We start from the raw sequence: 26,595 nt of genomic DNA on the forward strand, positions 1-26,595 counted from the left end.
TAAAAAATAATAATTAACCAGTGTCACCTTCCTTCTTTTCATTTACCCATTTCTTTCAAGTATTTACCAATCCTTCCTTAAATTTAGATAAACTTTCATCTCCACAAGAATAGGTAGGAGTTTATTCCAAAAGTCTTTAGTCTCAAACTCTTAAAGGAAATCTCCAACCATCAGGCCTACATTTTCCTGTTGTAATTTAAAAATTACTCCCATGTATGTCACGTAACTAAAAAATTCCCCTAGCATTTAGTTTACTCAAACCTTTCAAGGTCTTAAACATTGCAATCAGGTCCTCTCTCAGATTCTTGGTTTTCAAACACTATAGCTTACTAAATTCAAGTCTCTCTTGATAAGAATACCCCTTTGTGCCCTTAAAGAATCTAGTCACTGTTAACTGCACTTTACTCAGCAGGTCCACATCTTTCCTATATTCAAGATCCCATATTCAGGATGTGACCCTAATATCACTGCTTTATGTAATGAAATAATCACCTCTTTATCTCTGCTGACAAAGTTCCTATATAGTAAACCCCCGCTATTCGCGGGGGTTATGTTCCTGAAAAATGTCGCGAATGCCGAAAACGTGAATACTGAGTTATGGCTCCCATAGTAATAAAGGGGTTCCGTTCCAAAGTATGAAATATATAAGAAAAACTAGTCTAAAATTTTGTCTATATATGTGTTATATGTACCTTCATAATATGACTATGTACATACAGTACATAGTGAAATGCAAGCATATGGCATCGAAATGAAAATAAGAAACAATTTAATATTAAATGTAATATTTATTAGAAATTTCAAACAAATCTTTCAAACCAGCATCTTTGCTAGCTAAAAAACTTATCCTGCCAGTGCTATCACCAGTTTCGCTAAAGTGTTGATAAAGGAGATTTGCCTCTTCATGAATGATGAGTGAACTTAACGGAATTTTATTTTGAGTTCAGTCTTCTATCCACAGATTTAAAGCTTTTACCATTTTTTCTAATTTAACATCACGAGTTACAGAGCAAATTTTTGAAGCAATTAGCACGTTTTCATGGACACTACAGCAGATTTTTTCTTCCGATTTTTTCACTGATCGTACCCTTGACTCATTGATTTTATAATGTTTTGCCACTGAGGAGACACTTTCACCATTAGAAATTTTGTCTAATAACTCAATTTTATTCGCTAATGTCATCACCTTCTTTGATCTTTTCACATTTCTCTTGTTATTCATAGCCATATTTTTGTACGGGTTAGAAAGAACTTGTCCACAATAAAGTCGCTTTCTTCCATTAACACACTCGAAAAAGTCTGTTTTACACGGCAAAATGGCTGATTTATAATTTTTATAAGCATATAAATTAAAAGCAAACGACGAAACCTTCCACGACAAGCGCATAACACATACTGAACAAGGATTAGCGAGAAACATCCACGCTCGTGATTTTGTCACCCCTCTCCCCCACCCACTGAGCCCTGTTTTGACCGAGAAAGATAATTTTAGCCACCCCCATGTTTTTTTATGGCGGAAAATATTCACGGCGCTTTAAAATTCACATTTTTTTAGGTTTCATTTTATATTAAATCAGCGACCGCGAATAAGCGAAACCGCAAATACAGATACCGCGAATAGCGGGGGTTTACTATATATATATATATATATATATATATCTTATAACCTTAACGCACAGAGTATTATAGATAAAGTCCTAAACAGGCGCTAATAAAACATAGCCTTTGTTAAATTTTTGTAGGTGTTTCTTTGGCTTAGATAAATTTCGTTGGATATGTAATTATGTAAATAGTAGGCACTGCCCATGGAGTAAGTTACATATAGCTTACTCGCATTAAAAACTTGTACCTATATTTGCTCCATGGGTAGGAACTTATTCTGTAAACTTCTATTATTACTTCGAGAGAGATACTTATTTGACGGCTTTTCTATGTGTTATACTATACAGTATATTAAATAACAGCAGAGGGCGCTGTATGTAATTATACTTATTTTATCACTTAACTTAACTATTACTTTTCCTAGGGGGGGCTGCGATCGGTAGTTATATATGCTACACGCGCCAATACATGTGGTTTTCTAGTACCTTGGCCATACGGTGGTAAGCATTCTAATTTTAATCTTAAATCATTCTAACCAGGATACCTTACTATAAGGTTACATCCTATGTTAATTATTTTGCTTTTTCTTTACTGTTTAACTTTCACTTTCTTATCCCTATCTTTTCATACCTCATGAACTATTAGAGTATTCGAGGGGGATTGAGGTACTATATCTATTCTTATACCTTTTTCCGTTCGCCTTTGTTAGCTATAGCTCACACTGTTATTATTTTTGATTAGACTACCATGGCAGCATTTACTATCAACTACGCACATATGCCTAACAATAATTATAGCTCTTTCTATAATTTTAATTTAATTTAAAATTTTGGCTATCCGTCGGGCTAACAGTCATCTTGCCAGTTTACTGCTAAATTTGGTATTAATTAACAAATTTTATTACTACCATTTGGCTCTAACTTACTACAAATTTTATACTTTTGGCTCTAACTACTACAAAATTTATACATTTGGCTCTAACTTTATACTATTTTACGTATATTAGGACATAGTTATGCTGGACGATGACTACAGAAACGGATAGCTCGTTAATTATGGTTGATACATTGTAAGGGTTAGCCCTCGAAAAAGTCCCTTGCAATGTATCTTATTGCCATAACTAACATTTTAATGGTATTTTTATTTTTATATATGTTTATAATTTATGGCTTATGTCATGGCATAGATTGTTTTTTCCAGGTCACGTTGGATACCCGCCATGGTTTAGGGTTTACCTGATAAGCTAGTATATCATATTTTACCTTTAAAAAAAACTCTTACCATTATTAACTTAACTCATATATATATATATATATATATATATATACACACACACACATACCATTTCACACTAAAAAACCCCAGGAGCTGTCCAGCAGCAGCCTAATTTCAGAAAATTTCATATAAGATTGTATAGTTACTCTCAAGTCCTTTTCATTATCTATAATTTTCGGTTTGGTAGAGTTTCAAACTTTAGTTGTAAGTCTACTTAACACTCATTAATTTGCTGCACAGTGTTCTATCTGTTAAATATGTTAGTGCATGGAGAGTGTGTCAGATGATATTAATTTTTCTTTCAGGAGTCATTACTATGGGTATTGTTTGTAAATTACTTAGGAGTACGTCTGAGGGGGTCACTGTTGATGCTTGACACTAAGCATCACAGTGGCCAGAATATGGTCTCTTTACTTGACTATTTTATTTGAGTTGGAGAATGGAGGAAGATTTAATTTGAAGTGGCATTTATAGCATATATTGCAGAAATTGGGAGCATTTATCAAATCACACATTTTGGAAGTGGTCATGGTATGGCCTGAGGTTTTATTATCTGTGGTAGCTCTGAGGTTCTAAGTTGATTGGTCTTCCTTGTGGTTCTCTGTTTTGTTGGGAGAAATTGTGTTCGTGGTAGGCTTAGGTGAGTAACAGATAAAGCAAGAGAGAAATGGTGGAATGGGTTTTATAGGGAATTAAAAGTATTAGAAAAGTTAGGGAAATATGGTTTAATCTATGAGAGAGTAAGGAATGATAGCATGGAGAAAAAAGAAATCAGTCAGGGTGTATTGAAAAGTACTAAGAAAACCAGGAGTTACTCTGGTTTTCTTAGTACTTTCCACCTTTTATATATTCCACCTATCCAGGGCAGATAGGTGGAATATATAAAGGAGTTATATGGATCAACAAGTGGTAGAAAGAAGATGATTTTGATGATGTAGAAATAATAGATCAAAACAGCTTGGGGACAGTCACAAATGAGAAAGAGGTAATTTTAACATTATAGGAAATGAAAGGAAATAAAGCAGTAGGTATTGATGAAATTACAGTGGAGCTTGAAGTTACTTAGGGGAAGTGGACTTAAGGGAATTAACAGTATTATGTAGTTTAACAGAGTTGACCCCCACTTTACGATCGGTTCACTGTATGATGAAATCATTTTACAATGGACTCTCCATAAAAAAATACTGTTCACCATATGATGTGTAGTAAGGGCTGGTCATTGTGATCACGTTTGTGAATTGAATTTTAATTCTATTAAATTATGATTCTAATAAGCAAAACTAGGAGGAATATTATCCACAGGCTGTAAAAGTAAAGATATAATCACAAATCTTCTTCCATTTCCACTTTATTACCTTACCAATTAACAAAATTAAATGATACGTGAAAATCGGAAAAATATTTTTTCCAGAGGTTAGCAAAATTAAAATAAATTTGCACTTGCTTAATTAATACATACTGTAATATGTACATACTAACTAATTGATATTTTTGTTCACTGACTTTTTTTTTGTTGTAAAATTTTAAAATAGTAAAAAAGATGAGCAATCAATAACAAAGAACACATCCTGCACAAACTGCAGCTAGCATGATACGTGCAAGTGAGATACAAAGTAACAAGTTTACGAAGCTTTAAAAATAGGAATGAAGAGAAGATTTTATGAAAAGGGGAACACATTTCACCATAGTAACTTAAAAATTCGCAGAATTCCAGCTATTGGTATTATCACAAATGCAATAAGATTGCGTTTATTACCCATTTATATATTACATTGTACTAACAGAAAAGCCCAATAAACCAGAAACTTCAAATTGTTTTATGGTAGAAAACTCCAGAAATGTGCTAAAAAAATATTACAAAAGTGTTCAGAATTGATTCTTATAACTGAATATATGATAATGATGAAAGTGTAGTGCATTTTAATGATTTCAATTGGTTTTTGAAATTTGATTCCATAAAGTGGCTGATTCTACTAACCAGTGATCATGTTAACTGGTGTCTACTAATTTCATTTTACGACGGGCTTAAGAATGTCTCTGACCAGACCATGTCCTCTCAACCAATAGCAGTGTTTGTAAACATGTTGGTTGCATGTTTTGTTTTTGTATCCCTGACCATCCCTGAAGTCTATCTAGATCACTCTGAAGAAGATATTGACAACAGAAAAAAATCAATATATTGATAATATATTGATTTTTTGTGTTGTGCTTTAATCAATATATTAGTTTTAATCAATTTTCTAATTAATATATACTATTTCCATTATAAAAATTGCCTTTTAGAGAGATAAATAGCTTAGTTAAAGCAAAAAATTTCAACTTCCGAGGTCTTGGAACAAATTAACAAAAAAACCAAATGTGTTTGATATTGGGTTGACATTACGATATTTTTGCAATATGATGGTGTCTTTGGAACGGATTAATATAGTAAAGCGGGGGTTCCACTATATATGAGCAAGTGAGTAAGATTCTAGTAATGAAACCAATATAAAAGAAAGGCCATTCAGTAAAATTTAAATATTTTAGAACTGTGAGCTTGGCATTCAGCAGAGATAATGATAAGGAAATTACATAGGATAGAGAAAAATGTGGGAGTAGGACAGTTTGGTTTTCGGGGTTTGGAACAAAGGAATGCAAAAGGCATGATGAGAATGCTGACTGAATATGGAAGTGAAAAAAAAAAAAAAAAAAAAAATGGCTGCACTGAAAGTGTAGAGACAGGAAGAGGTGTGAGACGGGTGATGTTTTCTGTTCCTGACTTTATTTACAGAAATGGTTAAAGAGGCATTTGATAGAGGAAATATGATTGAGGAAGAATTGTATGGGATGAAGGTGGGGAAAAGGTTATTGAGAGTGTTGAATTTGTTAATGATATGGCAGATTTTGAGGAAGGATTTCAGAAATTGGTTAATGGGCTAAATTTTGAAATAGGAGAGGAAAGAATAGAACAGGTCAGTGTGTATAAGTACTTAGGAAGCCTAGTAGTAGAAGAAAAGAACAGTAGAGGAATAGCAATGGATAAAAAAGCTTTTGAGAAACAAAGGAGAATATGAGGGAGATTGGGAATTAGTTTGAGGATTAGGATTGGTATGATGTTTGGTATGGAGTGTGGTTTTTTACATTGAGAATAGAAGATATTATAAGAGTAGAAATTTTTAAAATGTGGGTATAAAGGAGGATTTAAAAGTTAAGATGCGCTGATAAAGTGAGAAATTATGAGGTTTTGAGATGGGTGATTAGATGATGTTTCTAATAATAGTTGAGAGGCAGTGGCCCAGAGGGAGATTGAGGAAAGCAATGATAGATGAATTGAGAGGGGATAATACATATGGGAGGTGAAGAGGAAGGCTGAGGATAAGAAGATATGGTAAAGTAGTTAAGTGTATACATGTACCTGCTCTTGGAAAAACACATGATGATAATAACTGTGTAGCTATTTAAAATCACTTACTTTATTCTCAAATTTTTGTATTTTACAACACTGGTCATTGTTCAGTTTCACTAAAACTTTTCAGTTCGAAATGTTGCATGGAGTTTATGCATCACAATTCACACAAAGATAATTCGCTACTGAACGTGAAAAAATGTTGACTGTGTGTTTAGGTGCAAACACATCAGTGGTGTGTGTGTGTGTGTGTGTGTGTGTGTAGGCAGAATATCACAGGTTCTGCCATCATGTGAACAGCATTCATTTTATCATATATACTCCACCTGCATATGATAAAATGAATGCTGTTCACTGCTGTGTTTTTAATGCTAGTTTAGTGTACCACATAATATACATTGCTTAAACGTCTACATTGTATACATGGCACCCTTTTCTGCTTTGAACTGCTATGATATAGCAGTTTTCTCATATAGGTTTTATATCTTAGTATATGTCACAAATTCTTTTTAAAGGTCTGATCATCTGTGCATATGCCTATACACATTTCCTATGATATACCAGCAGTTTGTTGGTAATTATTCTCAATATAAAAAATATCTTTTTCTGTTGTGGTTCCATGAAGTTCTGCAAAAAAAAAAGAAATTTCTACAATTTTTTCATTTTCGATAAATCAAGTAAATGTCTACGGACTCCATCCACTTGGACAGTAAATATATTAGAATTCCATGTCATCATCTTGACAATGGAATTTTCTTTATTTCTTATTCTGCCTCAGTACCAAAAGTTGTTTTTACAGTTGCTTCACACGCTGGTTGATTAATCTTATCAATTGTATGTGGTTTCATTTGTTTTGCAATTTTTTTTTGCCACTAAATAGCTAGCATCCAGGGCTTTGTCATCAACTTAACTTTTTGTAAAACTCTAGTACCTTCTGAAATAACAGAATAACCTTACTGACAGAAAACAATCTTTTAAAATAATCTGGTTTTCTTTTAGAAAGGTTATTCTGTAGACAAATGTGGTAATTTTTCTACATTTCAGTGGAGCTCTATTCACTTTGGGCAAGGGGAAAAAGTTTATAATCTTGCTGTGTAAATCTCATATCTAAGTAAGTGTTCCAGTATACTAGAGTTTTGGTGCCTTGTTTTTTGTGGTTACTTTAACATTTTTACTTCCATGTTTGTCAACAGGTGATGCTGTTTTATTCCTGATTTTTGTGATCCTCCATCATTATCAGTCACTAATTCATGATTTACGTATTTTTCCAGATCTTGAGCATTTTTCTCTACCCTGTGATAAAATTTATCCATGGCGATAGAATCCAATGGAGAATAGCAGTATACTGTAAGGGGGGGGGGGAAAGAGCACAAAATGAAAAATAGAAATATTAACAAAGAAATGAAGAAGATTCACATGCACTCACGCTTGTTACCAATGGGGCAGGAAGACAGGCACGGCACTGGACTATAAACTGAGTAGCATGTAGAATATCTGTAGTAGAATTTCTTAACATATTGCAAGAAAATTACAGTAAAATGCCAGTTAACAAAACAAGCAGTTACTAGAACTGAAAAACTAGGTGACAAGACTTTTGTCTTTCAACTCGGGCACTTTCTTTTCTTCTTTTGATGCCATCTCCTATTGGAGGTTGGCGATTACGGTGCTACACACCTCTCTGTCTTGGGCAAGATGAAAAAAGATCCTCTGCTGGTCCAGTTGCAGTTGTTTTTCAGCCATGAAAGTTTCCTCTTCTCTTCCCTTTCCGTTATTACTTGAAGCAATTTATATTTCATTTCTAAGGATGTGTCCCAGGTAGGCAGTTTTCCTTCTCTTTACTAAGCCCAACAATTCATGTTTTCTTCCTATTCTTTGAGACTTCAAGATTGGTGATTCTGTCTAACCAAACTATATTTAACATGCATCTGTAGATCCACATTTCAAAGGCCACTATTTTGTTCATGCTTGATGTTTTCAGTGTCCAAGTTTCAAGTATGGACCACACATAGCATCTAACGAATTTCAGTCTGATTGACAGATCTTAGAGCTTCGGGACACAGTACTGTTCTGTATTTTGTAAAGGCATTTCTCGCAACCTCTTTTATTTCTTCTTCCAGTAAAGAAGTAAACAGTAAACCCCCGCTATTCGGTATCTGTATTCGTGGTCGTATAAAATGAAACCTAAAAAAATGTGAATTTTAAATCGCTGTGAACATTTTCCGCCATAAAAAAACATGGGTGTGGCTAAAATCATCTTTCCTGGTCAAAACAGCGCTCAGTGGGTAGGGGGAGAGGGGTGACAAATTCGTGAGCGTCAATGTTTCTCGCTAATCCTTGTTCGGTATGTGCTATGCGCTTGTCATGGAAGGTTTCGTCATTTGCTTTTCATTTATATGCTTATAAATCAAATAAATTTATCAATTTATAAATTGATATGCTTACAAAAGTCTAAAATCTACCGTTTTGCAATGTCTTAGTTTCAGGTGGTAGATGACTTTCATCAACCGGTGAAATACCACCACTTTGCTTATTGGAGGCTTGAAGTGGTGAAACCCATGTTTAGTCTCTAGAGCAAAGTTTCCGTCATCCCCCCCCCCATACTTCTCCTTCAACCCATGCACGGTACTAAGTACTATAGGTTTTGATACCTTTCGTGTTTGGGGTTTTTATAAAAAAAAAAAAAAAAAACCCAAATGGCACGTTATTCTCGAATTAATGCAACCCAGATTAATGTAAGACCTTGAATTTTCCAGTATTCAACCTCAGCTAACATTTCTCAGCCCATTCACATAATTATTCTGTCTTGTTGAAGTAGCATACCCTGATTACAGCCATTAACTGTAATCAGGTAATGACTGCAGCCCACCTTTGTATCATTTGCAAACTTAAACATTAAACGTGAAATACTTATATCAATATCATTAATGAGTATTAGAGTCACTAAGGGACCAAAACCATGTAGAAGCTCACTATAACATTAGCCCGTGATGAGCAGTAGTAACTAATCACCATCTCCTTCCATATTAGCATTAGCAGAGGCATATGATGCAAGAAAGCAAGCTTATGCAGCATCAGCCCAAAAAAAAAAAAACCCACTTCCATTTCATCCCTCCGTTCGTTCGAAATACCTGTCCAGCTGAGCCTTAAATTTATTTAGGCTATCAACTTCCACAACAAGTGATGGAAGTCTGTTCCACCAACCAACTACCCGCTGGTTAAAGGGAAATTTCCGCACATCTGTCTTTCCTCAATCTGAATTTATGCCCTCTCAGGTGATTATTCTGAGCAAGAGAAAGAATCCCATCGGCATTGAGCATGCTCAAACCATTCAAGGTTTTATACACCTCTATCAGATCACCTCGCCAATACCTAGTCTTCAGACACCGTAATTTGCAAAACTTAGGCCTTTCTTCGTAAGAGCAACCCTTTGCTCCATTCACTAATCTTGTTGCCCTTCTCTGTACTCGTTCCAGCAGATCTACATCCTTCTTGTAATGAGGCCTCCAGACCTATATATAGTACTCAAGGTGTGGCCTGACCATTGCCTTATACAAGGGAATAATCACCTCCTTATCCCTGCTAGAAAAATTCCTGTATATCACTGACAAGACACCATGAGCTACTCTTGCAACCCGTCTGCACTGCTCAGAGAACTTCATATCTGCCTGCACAATTACCCTTAGGTCTTTTTCATTCTCTACCACTGTCAGTATAGTACCACAGAGTTGATACGTTGCTCTGGGGTTGCTGTTTCCCCATATGTAGTACTTTACATTTGTCAATGTTAAACTTCATTTGCCACCTTTCAGCCCATCTGCTCAACCTTTCCAGATTCTGTTGCAGCGGCAGCGGCAGCAGAGCATCAGTAGCGTCCTTAACAACCCTGCCAACCTTTGTATCGTCTGCAAACTTGGACATTAAGCTTGATAAACCATCATCAATATCATTAATAAATACAGAAAACAATATTGGACACAACACTGAACCCTGTGGGACTCCACTAATAACATTAGTCCACGATGAGCAGTGTCCATTGATTACCACTCTGTCTTCTCCCCCTCAACCATCCCTTCATCCATAGCAGCAGTCTTAAATGTGCAACAGTATCAAAAACCTTTCTAAGATCGAAATATATAATATCAAATTTATTCCCTGCATCCAGTTCTTTTGCGACTGCATCATAGTATCCAAACAATTTGGTCAGGCAAGACTTTCCCTTAACAAAACCATACTGTGTCCGAGCTATAACTGAAATCTTGCGTAGTTGATCCTGCAGTGCTTCTTTAATCAGTGCCTATATTAATTTTCCTGGAACAGACGTTAAACTCACAGGTCTATAATTACTTGTGCCAGCCTTTGATCCTCTTTTGTGAATTGGGGTCACATTTGCACAACTCCAGTCTATGGGTACCTCCCCTGAGTCCAAGGAAGCTCTCATAAATATGGCTAAGGGTTTGCTTACTTCCTTTGCTGCCTCCTTTAATATAACTGGATAGATCCCATCCCTCCCAGGTGCCTTTCTTGTGTTTATCTTCAACAATTTCTCCTCCACTTTACTCTCAGTTATTACAAGATTATCTAGCTTACTGCCAGAGTTTAATACACCTCTGGCATTCCCCTCGCTGAATAACTCCTCATGTGTGAATGTCGATGCAAAATATTCATTAATTTGTTAGCTACATGAGCAGGATCATCAACAGTTGAACCATCGATATCATGTGGACCAATCTGATTCATCCCCTTCCTTCTAGAGTTTACATAAGTAAAGAACTCTTTGCTGTTTTTCTTTGCATCCTTTGCCAAAGATTTCTCGTAATCTGCCTTCACCTGCTTAACCTCCTTTGTAACTTGGTTACAGACCAGCTTATATCTATCGTAGGCTTCTGTGTCACTTGTTAATTTTTATGTATCCCATGCATTTTTCTTCTCTGCCATATGTCTCATTAGTTCATCTGACATCCATTTAGGGCTAAACCTTGAACAATATTTCTTAGTTGGTATGTAAAGCCTAGTAGCTTCCAAGATAAGTTCTTTGAATACTTCCCATTTTGAATTTGCTGTTGGTAACATCATCAATTGGTCCCACTGTATAGAATTTAAATACTGTCTCAGACCATCGTAGTCGCCTTTACGAAATCAAAAACCTTTCCCTTTACCCCCGATGGTAGTTACTTCTTTGAATAAATCCCACTTCAGCACACTGTGATCACTGCCACCTAGTGGTTCCTTTACCTGCAGATTCTTAATGCATGAAGAATCTGCTACTGATAATCAGATCAAGAGTATACGGCCCTCTAGTTCCTTCCCGAACATGCTGATGTAGAAAACAATCATCCAAAAGATCCACAAAAGCCTTGCTAGTGTGTCAGTGACCAACCCACAAATTCCAGTCAATATCTGGGAAATTAAAATCCCCCATTATAAGACTCTCTGATTTACTGGCTCACTCTATTTTCCTGTACAGTTTCTTATTCTACTGATCAGAGTCATTAGGTCTATAGCACACTCCTACTCTCAATTTTGATCTCCCAATGCTTATGTCACACCAAACTGGCTCAACACTACACTGTCCAGCGATGTCGACTGGCTTCACTTCCTTGGATTTTATGCGTTTCTTAACTAATAGCATAACCCCTCCTCCCTTCCTATCCTGTCTATTCTTTCTGTACACACTGTACTCCCCAAATTCCAGTTCTGCATTCATTATATCTGTGTGACACCACGTCTCCGATATCCCAACAATATCTGCCTTTGATGTTTTGTTATTTGTTGTTATTTGGTTTTTAGGAGCATTAGCAACTAAGGCCATATTGCTCCGGGAATATGCGGTGGTCATTCCCTGACCTTTCCGCATCCTCCGTATTTGGTGGTGACAGGTTTGAACCCCGGTCTAATCAAGAAGCGTGTGCTAAGCACTGCTGCTCCTTCCCACCTGGCTATGGAGGCGCCTGTTGATGTTTTGAGCAATACCTCAAATTTATTTACCAAACTCCTAGCATTGGTGTACACGCAAGTATAGATGCACCTGTTCCTATTCTTAGCTACCCTAACACAACCCATGTGTTTACTTGTACTGCAATGACCCTCAGCAGTCTCTGAAATATCCTGAATCTTATTTTCCAGGCTGCTGCTCATTCCAATAGAAGCAGTGCAAGAATCACTTTCACCTCTGCCAGTGGCTACTGTTAATCTATTATTCTTTGTATCCTCCTCCAAGCTAGCAGTTTTTTGACCCACCTAACACTGCCTCGATAGCATCAGCAAATATTCTTGCACTCTTTCTATTTAAGTGTATCCCATCCCTATAGAAGCAGTCTCTCCTGTTAACAGTACAGACCAGGCTGAAAAAAATTTTACTCCTTGAGCCTTGCACAATCTTTCCAGGGCCGAATTGATTGACAAGGCTCTCATCATATACTCGCTCCTATCGTGTCTGGACAGAATTGCAGACACTTTCAAATTCAACCCTAATTCATAATAAAGGATATTCATAATATTCTTTATTATTAATAATGAATATAACCATCCTTAATTCACAGTAGTAATTTACCCTTAATTAAGATTCTTAGCAAAGCTTAATTATCTTAGTACTCACTTCTCGATTCGTATTGGGTAGGGTTAAATTTACATAAGGAAAGTAAAAGTTTTAAATTATATTAATAGACTAATTTAAAAACATGTCTATAGAAAGAGGGAGTGCACCAACTTTTTCTTGGTTGTCATTTATAAAATTATATGAAGAAGATTTTCATGTTGGTTTGCTAAGAATCTTAATAGATAATCAACAAAACTTCAAACTTACAGCTGTAAAATTGGTCATTTACCCTTAATGTAAAGTGACCAGATCCTTAGCATTCCAATGCGGGACATCTAGTGGGGAATTTTTCAACCCCTCTACCTAGATGCAATATATACATTTTTTAAAATTTTTTTATATATAAAAAATATTCACATACAAAATACAAATTAAATACATTGACTTCTTTGAGCTAAACTGATAAAATAAAATGTCAAACTTCTCAATCCGCCCCCCCCCCCAGAATGGCTGAAATTCAGTATATGGTATCCCTCGTGTTACACTACATAACGAACAGAAACGTGCATTTAAGATATGAACTGAGAAAAATAATAAATTGTAATTAGAAGGAAAAAAAAAAAAAAAAAAAAAAACACTTATTGGAGGGGTCATGTTTTTAATTGATTTTCATTTTTGTTTAGTGAAAAAAGGTTAAGTTTTTTCTGTGAACTAATACTAATAATAAAAATACATACTTCTTTTAACAATAAAAACAAGAGAAATCAAATAATATAATTAAATATTTTTCTGCTCAGTGAATTTTTCTTCATAATTCTTCATTTGCTATTTCTTCTCGTAAAATTCTTCACAAGAATTATCAAAATTGCACTTAACTTGTAGTATTGCTTTCAGCGTTTCTACGGTCAGCTGTGTTTTTGTTGGCGTCCACAGTTTATTTACTACCGAAAAAACTCTTTCCGTTGTACCACTGGTTCCTGGCAAACAATGCAAATGATTTGCATTATATCTGCCATTAAATATGGAAGTTACATGTCCAATCCGGGACATTTTCTGGGACAGTTTGCAATGCGGGGCAAAGACTGAAATCCGGGACTGTCCTGCATAATCCGAGATGTCTAGTCACTTTACCTTAATGCCAACATTGCTCTAATTTATACAATTGTTTATGTGGAATTATATCAAAAGTTTTACTGAAATCTAAATAAATTATCAAAGTTATTCCTTCTAGCTGGTTCTTTTCTGTTCTCATAGTAAATAATCAGATTAGTCAGGCATGATGATTTGCCCTTTACAAATTAATAATTCCATTCCTATTCAAATGATCTTGTATTACATCCTTAAGGAGGCTAAAATCAACCAACACCCTAGGCACAGAAGTCAAACTGACAGGTCTCTAGTTTTTCACACTTGAGCCATCTTTGTGAATAGGAGAGGCATTCACACATCTCCAAGATACAAAAACATCATTTATAACCCGCAAGCCCCCCAACTAGCAGTTTCCCTGAACCTTTAAGGCCATCTCAATGATATTTCAAAGTTTCTTGCAATACCTTTAGTGTTGCTAAACCCAATAACAACAACTTTTAAGGGCACAAAAGGTGATATTGTTGTACATGTTGGCACTAATAATATTAAGAGGAGGAGACCAGAGGAATTACTTAACAAGTACAGGTCACTGTTGAAAAAAAGCTGTGAATTAGGGGGTTGAATTTGAAAGTGTCTGGAATTCTGTCCAGACATGATAGGAGGGAGTATATGATGAAGGCTTTGTTGATCAATTCGGCCCAGGAGAGATTGTGCAAGGCTCAAAGGGTATAATTTTTCTCAGCCTGGTCTGTGCTTGTCAACAGGAGAGACTGCTTCTACAAGGATGGGATACACTTAAATAGAAAGGGTGCAAGAATATTTGCTGATGCTATCAAGGCAATGTTAGGTGGGTTGGAAAACTGCTAGCTTGGGGAGATACACGGACTAATAGATTAACAGTAGCCGCTGGAAGAGGTTAAAGTGATTCTTGCACTGCTTCTATTGGAATGAGCAGCAGCCTGGAAAACAAGATGCAGGGGATTTCAGAGACTGCTCGGAGTCATTGCGATACAAGGAAACACATGAGTTGTGTTAGGGTCGCTAAGAATAGGAACAGTTGCATGTATACTTGCATGTACACCAATGCTAGGAGTTTGGTAAATAAATTTGATGAATTTCAGGTGTTGGTCAAAACATTAAAGGCAGATATTGTTGGGATATCAGAGATGTGGTGTCACACAGATATAAGGAATGTAGAACTAAAATTTGGGGAGTACAATGTGCACAGGAAGGATAGACAGGATAGGAAGGGAGGAGAGTTTATGCTATTAGTTAAGAAACACATAAAATCCAAGGAACTGCAGCCAGTCAACATCGTTGGACAGTGCAGTGTCGAGTCAGTTTGGTGTGACGTAAGCACAGGGAAATCAAAATTGAGAGTAGTTATAGGCCTAATGACTCTGATGAGTATAATAAAAAAATGTACAGGAAAATAGAGTAGGCCAGTAAATCAGAGTCTTATAATAGTGGGGGGAGGAGATTTTAATTTCCCGGATATTGAATGGAATTTGTGGGTTGGTCACTCACATACTAGCAAGGCTTTTGTGGATTTATTGGATGATTGTTTTCTACATCAACATGTTTGGGAGGCAACTAGAGGGAGTAATACTCTTGATCTGATTATCAGTAGTGATTCTTCATGCATTAAGAATCTGCATATAAAGGAACCACTAGGTGGCAGTGATCACAGTGTGCAGAAGTGGGATTTACTCAAAGAGGTAACTACCATCAGGGGTAAAGGGAAGGGTTTTTGCTTTCGTAAAGGCAACTACGATGGTCTGAGACAGTATTTAAATTCTATACGGTGGGACCAATTGATGATGTTACCAGCAGCAAATTCAAAATGGGAGCATCCAAAGAATTAATCTTGGAAGCTATTAGGCTTTACATATTGTTCAAGGTTTAGGCCTAAATGGATATCGGAAGAACTAATGAGACATGTGGCAGAGAAGAAAAATGCATGGTATGCATATAAATTAATGGTTAACATGGAAGCCTACAATAGATATAAGCTGGTCTGTAACCAAGTCACAAAGGAAGTTGGCAGGCAAAGGCAGATTATGAGAAATCTTTGGCAAAGGATGGAAAGAAAAATAGCAAAGAGTTCTTTATGTATGTAAACTTTAGAAGGAAGAGGATAAATCAGATTGGTCCACTGGATATCGACGGTTCAACTGTTGATGATGCTGTTCGAGTGGCTAACAAATTAAATGAGTATTTTGCATCTACATTCACACATGAGGAGTTATTCAGGGAAGGGAATGCCAGAGGTGAACTTAACTCTGGCAGTGAGCTAGATGATTTTGTAACTGAGAGGAAATTGGAGGAAAAATTGTTGAAGATAAACATAAGAAAGGCATCTAGGGTGGATGGGATCCATTCAATTATATTAAAGGAAGTAAGCAAACCCTTGGCCATAATCATGAGGGCTTCCTTCGACTCAGAGGAGGTACCCATGGACTGGAGATGTGCAAATGTGACCCCAATTCACAAAGGAGGATCAAAGGGTGACACAAGTAATTATAGACCTGTTAGTTAACTTCTGTTCCAGGGAAATTAATGGAGGCACTGATTAAAGAACTTTTGGTCCTTGAGGTTGTCACAGACATTCTCTCAGATATGCCAGACAAGTTATACTTGCTACCTGGGAGTCTAAAATCCTGATGGAACTGATATTCGGGTGACACTCAAGTCAAGTGGACCCAATTTCGGCGAAGTCCGGACAGTCTGTGACAGCCCAATTCTCTGCTTGCACCTTCACGATGGTGGGACTGTTAGTAATCCTGGGTATAACCTTCATGCACAAGTACATGGTGGGTGACCACCCAGGTGTGAACCAACATAAGCAGGGTTCGAGGTGTGGTGCCCACACCACATGGAGGAACGTCGCCCCTCTATGTTATCAGGCAGTACTAGGTGGTAGATGACTCATCAACCGGTGAAATACCACCACTTTGCTTATTGGAGGCTTGAAGTGGTGGAACCCATGTTTAGTCTCTAGAGCTAAGTTCCGGTCAACCCTTCCCAATCTCTTCCATCATGCAGTATGATTGATGACTTTTGAGGTTATGATGAACGTCGTGGCAAGATCCAATATTCCTTACATTTCGAGGGTACAGCTCTAAAACGATGTTTGCAGGCCGGCTGCTAGTTAGTACACTGGACCGAACCTATTGGTAACTCTCTAGGAGGCTTCCAGATCAGCTAGTGTATAATCTTGCTACCTCTACTCTGCCAGATAGTGACTGGAGGGAGTCCGAGTAGTGTGTATGTGGGGGTCAATGTCGAAGCCACGTTATGTCAAGGATCTGGGTATATTCTTACCACGTGTAGGCCATATCCAAAAATTTCATTACTTCATACAGCATGTCCCACCCACTTTTTCTTACTATTGAATACACCATGAATTGTCCAACTAATAGAGCAAGCTTATCTGCGAAAAGATCTAAACCTCCCAAGCACTTCCTAATTCATTTCACAAATACATGTGGTCTCAATTCTAATCTCAACGATGTCCATTTCCACTTGCAGTCTGCCAAACCCCATGTACTTTTTCTGACAAAATCTCAGTTATTGGTTGATTCAACTACTGCTCATCTCAGTTGCCCAAATTATTCGCTGTATGATTCTTTTCGTCTCAAAGGTGGTACTTGTGCATATGTCCGTTCTGATATTCCCTATTAGAGACTTGGCAATTTGGAATCTCCTCTCTTTGATCTTCTCTGGCTTAAAATCTCTCTACCACATTGTGTCTAATTCATCTGTTGTCTCTACCGTTCTCCCAACTCCACTAATCACTTGGAGCTCTTTGACTTCCTCTCTTTGCAGCTTGACTTTCTCCAGTCCAACTTTCCTAACAGTGAGGTAATTTTCCTTGGTGATTTTAATGTTCACAACTTCAGCTGGCTTCCGTTTTCTAGACACACCGACCCAGCAGGTCATGATGCTGAGGCTTTTGCAATTACTGATGACCTTGCACAGATTGTTCATTTACCTACAAAAATGCCGGATAATCCTAACCATACACCCAACACGCTTCATCTTTTTCTCACAAACAACCCTTCTAAGTACATGGTCGAAGTGAGAGGTCCTTTAGGCACTTAGGATCACAACTTGGTCATTGCCTCTTCTCCAATGGAACCTTTATCTCATGGCTATTCCCAACCTCGTGTTCTTTGGCTTTACAAGAATGCAAAATGGGATGACCTGTGAGACTTCTTTTCTTTGGTCAGATTACTGTTTCAAAACTTCTGATGTCAACGTTTACTCAGATCGTGTCAGTGAAATTATTCTTGCAGGCATGGAATCCTTTATCCCCCACTCCACTTTAAAATCTCGTCCTTTATCTAAACCTTGGTTTTCCAATAAATGTGCTAAGGCTGTTCAAGAGAACAATGTTGCATATTGTAATTGGCTTGTTTCTAATTCTTCAGTTTCATTTTCTGCCTACACCAAAGCTCGCAACAATTGTAAAGCAGTTATTAATGAGTCCAAACTTGAGTTTGAACAGGCTAAGAAGTAGAAAACTTCCTTCTTGCCCTGATGGTAGCCGAACATTCTGGTCTCTTGCCAAAGCTATTGGCCGCAACTTTTCCCCTTTTCTCTGCTCCCACCACTGTCCAAACCAAATGGTTCTGTTGTCACCTCAGCCAAGGATAAAGCTGACCTGCTAGCATACCATTTTTCTTCCAGCTCATGTATTAATGATGTTGGTAAAACACCTCCCACCATTCCCAACATACTCCATTCAATGCCTCCTGTGGTCTTCCGTCAAAAGGATATCAGCACGATTTTGATGAATCTTGATGCTAAGAAAGCTCCGGGTCCTGATGGTATTTCTCCACTTGTTCTCAAAACCTGTGCTCCTGAACTTACTCCTATTCTTTGCCGCCTTTTTTCACTTTCTTATTCCAAAGGTGTTTTTCCTTCTGCTTGGAAATTTGCTCATATCCAGCCAGTTTCTAAAAAGGGTGACAAATCCCTCCCATCCAATTATCGTCCCATTGCAATTACTTCTACTCTTTCTAAAATAATGGAGAATTCAATTAACCGCCAACTCTTAAACTACCTAGAAACCTTCCGTCTGATCAATGATCGCCAGTATGGATTTCGTCAGTGTCGATCCACTGGTGATATTCTGGCTTATGTTACCCATTTATGGGCTAATTCAATGGAAAGGTTCAGTGAAATACAAGTAGTTGCTCTTGACATCTCAAAGGCTTTTGATCGTGTTTGGCATAAAGGTCTTCTAAACAAGCTTCCATCTTATGGTCTGCCAACTGTTTTTAGTAATTGGTTATCCAGTTTTCTCTCTGATCGTTCACTGAGGGCGATTGTAGATGGCTCTCTGTCTTCTAACTTCTCCACTAATGCCAGTGTCCCCCAAGGTTCAGTTCTTTCCCGCACTCTTTTCCTCTTGTATATTAATGACCTTCTTCCATTGACTGGAAATCCTATCCATAGTTTTGCCGATGATAGCACACTGCATTCCAATTTCCATTTTGAGAAACCTTGTCCTGCTCAATCAGCTACCAATTCCTTAAATGCCAATCTTCAGGTAATTCTCCAGTGGGCCAAAGACAACTTAGTTGATTTCAACCATTCTAAAACTCAGTCTTGTCTTATATCTCACAAAAAGGATTCTTCTGCTCCAATGCTTATCTTTAGTGACACTCCGATTTCTAGGCAAAATGATATATCTCTTTTGGGGATTACCCTGACTTCTAATCTTTCTTGGCACAAGCACATTACAAATATTGCTTTCTCTGCATCTAAAAAACTTGGTTTTCTCTTTTGCTCTCGGCGTTACTTTTCTCCCAAACAGTTGTTCACTCTGTATAAATTGAAAATCCGCCCTGCCATGGAATATTGTTCCCACATCTAGGGTGGTGCCCCCAAAACCTCTCTCAGGCTTTTTGATTCCATTCAGAAGAGGGCAGTTAGGTTAATTATTGATTCATCTCTAACAGAGTCTCTCCACTCGCTTTCTCATAGACGTACTGTTTCTGCTGCATGCCTCTTCTACAGATACTTCCATGGGCACTGTTCTTCTGAATTGGCTTCTATAATTCCCGCTCGCTCTTTCAAAACAGTCCGAACACGTGCCGTCACCAGCCAACGTCCATTTACTGTCCAACTTCAAACACACCGAACCAACTTTTCATCTTCCTCATTTATTCATTCAACTGCCGTTTTGTGTTACAACCTTCCTTCATATGTATTTTCTGAAAATTATAATCTACAGAAGTTCAAGTCCAATGTCAGCAAATATCTTCTTTCGTCTTCTCAACCTCCAACCCAAGCACGGCACTAAGTACTATAGGTTCTAATACCTCTCGTCTTTGGGTTTCACATAAAAAAAAAAAAAAAAAAAAAAGCACCGCAGGATCATCTAGACAAGACTTCATTTATAGCTCGGACACAGCATGGGTTTGTTAAGAGGAAGTCATGTCTGACAAATTTAATTAGATACTATGATGTGGTCACAAAGCAACTAGATGCAGGGAATAACTTTGATATCATATATTTGAATCTTAGAAAGGCTTTTGATACTGTAGCACATGGAAGACTGCTGCACAAATTGGAGCAGTGTGTCATTGGAGGCAAATTGCTGCTATGGATAAAGGGATGGTTGAGTGGGAGAAGACAGAGAGTGGTAATCAATGGACACTGCTCATCGTGGACTAATGTTATTAGTGGAGTCCCTCAGGGTTCAGTGTTGGGTCCATTGTTGTTTTCTGTATTTATAAATGATATTGATGATGGTATATCAGGCTTAATGTCCAAGTTTGCAGACGATATGAAAGTTGGCTGGATTGTTAATGACACTAATGACAGTACACTGTCATTAGTGTCATTAACAGGATATAGAAAAATTGAGCGGTTGAGCTGAGAGGTGGGAAATGAAGTTTATCATTGACAAATGTAAAGTACTACATATGGGAAGCAGTAACCCCAGAGTAATGTATCAACTCTGTGGTACTACACTGACAGTATTAGAGAATGAAAAGGACCTGGAGGTAATTGTGCAGGCAGATATGAAGTTTCCTGAGCAGCGCAGATGGTCTGCAAGAGTAGCTCATGGTGTCTTGTCAATGATACACCGGAATTTTTCTAGCATGTCCTGTAAACAGTACTCAAGGTGTAGCTGGAAGATGGTCAGGCTACACCTTGAGTACTGTTTACAGGTCTGGATGCCTCATTTTAAGTAGGATGTAGAGCTTTTGGAACGAGTACAGAGAAGGGCAACAAGATTAGTGAATGGAACAAAGGGCTGCTCTTACGAAGAAAGGCTTAATTTTTGCAGATTACAGTGTTTGGAGACTAGGTGTATAAAGCCGTGAATGGTTTGAGCATGCTGAATGCTGATGGGATTCTTCCTCTTACTCAGGATAATCACCTGAAAGTGCATAAATTCAAATTGAGGAAAAGACAATTGTAGGATGGATGTGCAGAAGTTGCCTTTAGCCAGTGGGTAGTTGATTGGTGGAACAGACTTCCATCTTTTGTTGTGGAAGTTGATAGCCTATATAAATTTAAGGTTGAGCTGGACAGGTATTTGGAATGAACGGAGTGGTGAAATCGGAGCATTTCTTTTCTTTTTTGGCTGATGCTGCATAAGCTTGCTTTCTTGCATCGTATGCCTCTACTAATGCTAATAGCACTACGTTTTTTTCAAATGTATTCCAATTCTACAAAATATAGAATTGGAATACTATTTGTGGGAATAACTTCCCCTCAAATGCATGACACGATGATAAAAAAAAAAATTTCCAATCTTAAATTAAATTCACAAGTGTTTCATCATATAGTCATTCCTATTTTACTTGGGTAAAATTGTGGCCACATACTGACCTAACTTTTGGCCCTATAAGTATTCAATAATTCATCAGTTCATGTGAAACTGATGATTTCAGTTCCCATATTAATAACAATTTATCATAACAAGCTAAAATGCTATTGTATGTAACAATTTTAATTTTATTTCTTTAAAATTAAGAGATTTTTTTCTAAAAAAATATGCTAATGTACAAATTAATTAAAATCACAAGATTATCCTATCCAATCCTATAAATATTTTTCATATCTTTTTTACAGCATATGAAAAAAGAAAGGAATATAGGGAATGTAGATTTGCCATCCTAATTTTTCCACAAATATTCTGCAATAAAAGGGGGTTAAAAGACTACTGTACGTACTTCAAATTCATCAAATTTATTTACTATGTTCCCAGCATTAGTAAACATACAAGTATACCTTACCTGCCAGGTCTTGAAATACTCAACATGTTGCTTTCCATACTGCTGAATGTTCTAATAGAAGCAGTGCAAGAATTACATTCATCTCTGCCTAATATTGCCTTTATATCATCAGCAAATATCCTTGCATCTCTTCTATTTAAATATCCAATCCCTGAACTTGTAACTTTTCTCAACATTGTTCTGTATTAGTTAATTAAACCTGCAGAATTCCTACTCCTAATATCACCAGTCCCAGCATGTACAACAATATCACCTTTTGTGCCCTTAGAAGATTATAGCCAATCTACATCATCCACTTTAGCTCCTCGCAGCCATACCTAGTCCTACTCTGCCTATCCTTTTTGCACAATATATTTCCCACTTCCATTGAATCACTAACCATAGCTACTTCCTGTGGGACTAAGGATCGCTGCTGCAGAGGATGTCTTTGTGTTGTTTGATGATGCAGCATGGGCAAAGCATTGAAGCTGGGCAACTGAGTGCTTGATGGATCCCTATCTTAATTCTTTGAGGGTTTCAAACCTATTCACACCGAGTTTGCACTCATGCTCTTTGCAACACATCTGCACACACAAAGACACCTATAGATATATCTTTACAAAAATAGTACAAATAACATACATAACATAATACTGATTTGTACAAGAACTGCTTTTGGAAGTTCTCCTCTGAACCAAAGCATTCCTTCTACTTTGAGTCATTTGCTTTGCTACTCTAAGGCATGATGTTAGTCTGAATTTAATTTAAAAACAGAACATGAAACTAAGGGATAGAAAAGAACAATGCTATGCTAATCCTGCTTATTTAATGGCAGTATAAACTACACTCTTTTAGATTATGTTACATACTATGTGATTTTATCATGTTATGTGGAATTAACTGATGCATGGATATTGTAAGGAACATTCAGTGGGTTCAAAGCTCTTTACTATAGGAGACCAATGTGTAATATCACTAAGACTTGCAAAAAAGAAATTCCTGCTGCACTTAACTTTAACTGCAGCAGAAATTTGCTGTATTTGTTAAGTGGTTTAGTATTTTCTTTTTCATAAGTCAAAATGTTTTGTGGGCTGAAGATGGAAAAACCTAATTGAGGCAACACCACTCTTTTTATTTGACACACTACCCAGAATTTCATAATTATTCAACACCCCATTTTGTTTGTTATTTTTATGTTGGTGATAAATACAATGGTATATGAGGTCATTTGTTTAGAGTCAAAAATATGTAGACAAGAGAGAGAGAGAGAGAGAGAGAGAGAGAGAGAGAGAGAGTGAGTGAGTTCTGTACTAAGCATAAACTTAACACAAGCCATCTTTCAAAGATGAAAGAACAATCCAGAGCTCACTGGTTGCCAAGTATAAGGCATGTGAAGAAACATAATACTTGCAATGTATTGCTCAATAATTGCATTTTAACCAATCAATTATATCAGTATATGCAGGAAAAGGAAATAAAAGTGAAAAACGCTGCTGACATGCTGCCAAAATTTGTCACCAAATTTTGGCAGCATGTCACTAGGTGGATAAATGTGCATGTTGTGTGCCATTATTAGCCACAGCAAACAAAAATTTCAACAGCAGCAGTCATAATTGGACAGCATCCTCTGACAGAAGTTACGGACAAAGGACCTGTTTCTTCATCATCTGATGCTGGAGTTGTTTTCATAAAGCAGATTTATCAACAAAGCTTGATCATTCTTTTGCAATACCATGTTGATTTTTTCTTGCTTCTATGTTTGTATCTGATTTTATTTCAGCACAGATGTTTCTATAATTTTTTTAAAAATTTCTTATGTCAGTGTTGTACAAGCTTTACTTTTAGGGCTAATTCTTCAAATGCGTTTTATCAGAATTTGAAGCAGCAAATAATCAGTAGCTATTTAATTACTGAGAATATCATTATTATAATTTTTATTATTACTTTCCTGCAAAGAAAATTATTTTATTTACTTCGTTTTGCACAAAATAATGCACACCAACTAAGAATAAAATGTAATAATAGTGCTTAAATAAGGGTACTATTACATTTATTGTTGCCCTTGCCTTTTAAAATTTGCAATAACGATGAAATATCGACAAGAACGTGAAGCTGAGTAGAAATTTGACGTATAGACGCTGCCACATTACCCGGAAACATTTTAATGACGTCACATAGCAGTCACTACTGGCGTCATTCTTACCCAGCAACGGCTACCATGACAACCGAAGTAAGGAGAGGGAACTTCAATAAACCTTTACCATTAGGCAAGGCAAATTGGCCCTACGGAACGCCTCTTGGCATTTGATACAAGGAATCACTGTTCGCTTTTAATATGGCCAAAGAAAGCATTTATTTCTACTAAATTACAATGTATGTCTATAACAAACCTTTACTTTGTTATCACTTTTCTTTCTTAAATCACGACGAACCGCATACGGCGCAAGATATAGAGCGTTTGCAAGAAATTGCAAAGTAACGAAAATTTCACTTTATGGGTAAAACACACTTTCACTAAGTTACAGTGACAGTTTATTTAGTAAAATATGATGCGAATCTCAGCATTCTTGTGAGGGCGTGGATCTTTCCTTCACAGTATAGTAATGGAGACAAAGAACTGCCACCACAACTCGAAATTCACATCAGCGATAGTCCTATTAAAATGCAATATTTAGAAAATAATAAGAGAGTACAATATATTGTGCAATGTAGCATACGAAGTACTATACCCACGGTGGTGGAGAGGCCCGAAAGCAAGTACTGTATATAGCAGGAGTAGCCAACTTAATTTGTGACGCGATTTACTTTTTTCCTTCAAAATGTGCCGCGATCTACCATCTCAAAAATTTCATCGCACAAGGTGCACAAATCGAGGGATGACTGTATATTTAAAATTGGTCGTGATCGACCGAAATTAAATCCGCGATCCACCAATCGACTCATTGGCCACCCCTGGTATATAGCATTGTTTTTAACGTGCACATCTCATAAAAGGATTTTCGCTTTGGATCGTCTTTTGTACAAAGTGGTGTTTGTTCCGATTTGTACCTATGGCGCTGGTGCCTGGTTTTGGTATACTACGAAGATTGCCATCCAAAAGAAACTCTCCTCTATCCAAAGACGTTTGCTCTTAATGATAAGTTGTACCTGTCGCACTGTCTCGACAGCTGCGCTCCAGGTTTTAAACGGTTGCCTACCTCTGGATCTCCAAATAGCTTATCGAGGTTTTTGCTATTACATTAGACATGCCAATCCAGTTGACTTTTTAGACTTCACTGTTAATATCCACTGCGATCCTAAAACCGAAAAAACTCGTTGCTGGAACCACCTGGTTCAACTCTGGCAAGATCGGTGGTCTTCTTCTTCAAAAGGTATGGTCACAAGAGAATTTATTCCATCTGTGTCCTTTGCCTTCCAAAAGTCTATTCTGAAATGGTTCAGTCCGAGTCTCTGCACTCTTTTTCTTCTAACTGGCCATGGTTCCCTTCGTGCTAAACTTGCTATGTTTAACCTGTCTGATTCACCCCTCTGTAACTGTGGCAGCCCAGAAGACTGGCAGCATGTTCTTTTCACCTGTTCATATTACTTGGATCTTCGTCAGCCTCTGTCTACTCTGTGTCAACCATTTTCCCCAGGCAATGAGTCTTCTCTCTTGGACTCCAAAGAAAAATTTCATCTTCTTCAAGATTTTGCACATAAAGCCTTTGCCAGAGGTGGACAAATCATCAGTAGTGCCCCAATTTCAGGAACTACTCCTGTTCCAGCTCTACCTCCAGTCCAGACCAGCATCTATCATCATCTCTCGATACCACCACCGTCACTACCACCATTTTTTTTTTTTTTTTAGCTCAAGTACCATCTTCATCTTGGACAATTGGTTAACAAATGACGCCGAGTGACATCACTGTCTTCTTGACTTCTATTTCCTGCTAACCTCAAGCTGGTCCTGAGGCGGGGTCTGCATCCTTACATTGGTGCAGGATGATTTTTTATTTTATTATTATTATTTTTTTTTTAAATTATTGTTAAAATGAACTTTATTTGCTCATACTTTGAATGATTTCAACGTTCAGTACGTGACACTCGAGGTTTGCTGCGGTTCGCGCTCAGTTGTGGCCCGCCTCCTCGCGGCGTAGATGGGTATCAGGACGCACCACCCTGGTGCTTGTTGCTTCCTGATAGCAAAGCGGCCAGAAATAACATAAACGGCACATTACACACATTTCTGGCCTTTCTGCAGAGTTTTTGGAACATCACAGTGTACCACGGCGGAGTTGAACTAGCGTTTGGGAGCCGCCTTACATAAGACACTATACATGTCTACATGCGCTTTGGATCGTTAGTACACACAGCGCTGCCCAAAACAGGCTATAATCATAAAGGCGTCAAATAAAAAAACTAACTAAATGTTTACTAAATATTTAAAAGCGCATAGTTTGTAAAATTAAAGAACAGGGAAAAAACAATAA

General features: G+C 37.3%; 1 protein-coding gene across 4 annotated transcripts in view; it reads right to left on the minus strand.

The window, feature by feature from the left end:
- LOC150076111 (guanine nucleotide-binding protein G(I)/G(S)/G(T) subunit beta-1) overlaps positions 1–26,595 on the minus strand; it is a 217,042-nt gene that overhangs the window by 72,377 nt on the left and 118,070 nt on the right. The window lies entirely within an intron of this gene.

The sequence above is a fragment of the Mastigoproctus giganteus genome, chromosome 13, assembly GCF_048544385.1.
Source record: "Mastigoproctus giganteus isolate SK-2022 chromosome 13, ASM4854438v1, whole genome shotgun sequence".
NCBI lineage: Eukaryota > Metazoa > Arthropoda > Arachnida > Uropygi > Thelyphonidae > Mastigoproctus > Mastigoproctus giganteus.